The following is a 2500-nucleotide window of genomic DNA, read 5'->3' on the forward strand; positions in this document are numbered from 1 at the left end:
ACTCTCGCCTTGAAGGACTCCCCCAAAAGATCTCTTCTCTGCTGCCCGTAGTAAGGAGCGCCTCTGTCGGTGGCCTTACGAACTAGAGAGAGTCTTCCTCGCTTCTTATTAAAAAAAAGATACGAAACTCCGAAATTACACTTTCCTTTTGTTATTTCGTGCCGTTAGTGAAAAAAGGAGGCCGTGTCTTTGATAAGGTATGTGATGTGGAATTGATTTCGTATATCTACGAGTTTTCTCGAGTTTCGTGTTGGTATGAATACTACAGTGTGTGGATTGGTGTGCTTTCTGTATGTTTACATTATTACTTTTTTCTATTATAAATCTATCAGTTTTAAAAAGCTTGTAAATGTTCAAAAAGCTTGTAAATGTGTAAGAAGCTCGTAAATGTGATCTATTATGTGGGCAGATAGACAGACGAACAGGGATATGTGAAAATATTCATAAGAATAAAAAATACATATATATATAATATACATATGCTTAAATACATACACACACATATTTGTACACGCATGTACAATGCAAACTTACAATAATTCTCACAACATTGATAGGAATTAAATCTTAAAAGATAAAATACAAAATAACAACAAAATTATATGGAATACCTAAGAAAAGATCTGAAAATCAAAAGATATTATTATTATTATTATTATTATTATTATTATTATTATTATTAAACCAAACAAAAACTTCTTTCAGTTTTCTTCTGAAGATTGAAAAAGAAACCCACAAATTCAATTTGTAACTGGTTTACTTCTAAGTATTTACATTTAGTTTTACTCCACACTCTAAAACTAAATGTAAATACTTAGAAGTAAACAAGTTACAAATTGAATTTGTGGGTTTCTTTTTCAATTATTATTATTATTATTATTATTATTATTATTATTATTATTATTATTATTATTATTATTATTCTGTACTCACCTGACACCAGCAGACACCGACAGAATTCATAGACAGCCCGGAAAAGGTCACACACGAACTCTCCACGTCCAAGGTCACTGGACGGATCAGGTCAGTTCCCACTATGTGAAATGCAGAACCCAGGAATCTTTCAGTGTCGTTCAATTCGGGGAGGCTCGCCTTGAAATGAAAATAATATAATGGCATTTTTTTAAAGCTTTCTAAATTCGGATGACAAAGATGTCTTTATAGTCACTGATTCTGTATCCAAGGATGGCCCTTTCTGGCATCTATGCATCCTACCAATTTTGGCGTCAAGTGCCAAATTTGTCCAATTTTTAAAATTTTCTATGTATGGGTGCAGATTTTATGAAAATTTATTCATTTATTTCTTTTTAATAATGGCACTTTTTTCAAAGCTTTCTAAAGTCGGGTGACAAGGATGTCTTCATAGTCACTGATTCTGTATCAAAGGATGGCCCTTTCTGGCATCTATGCATCACGCCAACTTGGCATCAAGTGTCAAATTTTTCCTATTTTTAGGTTTTATTTTCTATGTTCTATGTGTGGATGTGGATTTTATGAAAATATATTCATTTATTTCATATATCGGTGTTAACTTAAAGTCATATAGCCAATATTTACTCTGTAGAAATAAGCTTTCCATCAGTTGTCCGTTTTCTTTACTGGCACAAATATCTTTCAAATTAACCTGTATATCTTTACCATAGATACACGTACAAAATCTGTATCAAACAGACTATTATAAATTATTATCTAATGAATTTATTGGTAAAAAAAGGAAGTCATATGAGAACAAAGATGGTCCAAATTAATTTACCAGCTAAAATAATAAAGAAAAATTGACTCTTTGGCATTCATTTTGGCATGAAGATGCCATAATTTGTCAGACAGCGCAACTATAAGACAGCGGCCCTGGACAATTTTGACTCGACAAGAAAATAATATACATTTATATTAATATATATGTATACATATATATATATAATATATTATATATATATATATATATGTATGTATGTATGTATGTATGTATGTATGTATACATATATATGTATATGTACATATATATTAATATAAATGTATATTATTTTATTGTCAAGTCAAAATTGTCCAGGGCCGCTGTCTTATAGTTGCGCTGTCTGGCAAATTAAGGCATCTGTATGCCAAAATGAATGAGAGCGAGTCAATTTTTCTTTATTATTTTAGCTGGTAAATTAATTTGGACCATCTTTGTTCTCATGTGACTTCCTTTTTTTACCAATAAATTCATTAGATAATAATTTATAATAGTCTGTTTGATACAGATTTTGTACGTGTATCTACGGTAAAGATATACAGGCTAATTTGAAAGATATTTGTGCCAGTACAGGCAGTCCCTGGGTTACGACGGGGGTTCCGTTCTTGAGACGCGTCGTAAGCCGAAAATCGTCGTAAGCCGGAACATCGTCAAAAATCCTAAGAAAACCTTACTTTTAATGCTTTGGGTGCATTGAAAACTATGTAAACTGCATTCTTATGGCCTTTTTCATCAAAAAAAACCTTCAAATATTGATTATTTTGCATT

At 31.4% G+C, this 2500-nt stretch overlaps 1 protein-coding gene across 7 annotated transcripts in view; it reads left to right on the forward strand.

The window, feature by feature from the left end:
* LOC135209119 (uncharacterized) overlaps positions 1–2500 on the forward strand; it is a 41859-nt gene that overhangs the window by 26 nt on the left and 39333 nt on the right. For all 7 annotated transcript variants that reach the window (XM_064241752.1, XM_064241753.1, XM_064241755.1 and 4 more), the window contains exon 1: positions 1–197. This exon is cut by the window's left edge and continues 26 nt beyond it. The gene's annotated coding sequence lies outside the window, so the exon portion shown is untranslated. The remainder of the gene's footprint in view (positions 198–2500) is intronic.

Source organism: Macrobrachium nipponense, chromosome 37, assembly GCF_015104395.2.
Source record: "Macrobrachium nipponense isolate FS-2020 chromosome 37, ASM1510439v2, whole genome shotgun sequence".
NCBI lineage: Eukaryota > Metazoa > Arthropoda > Malacostraca > Decapoda > Palaemonidae > Macrobrachium > Macrobrachium nipponense.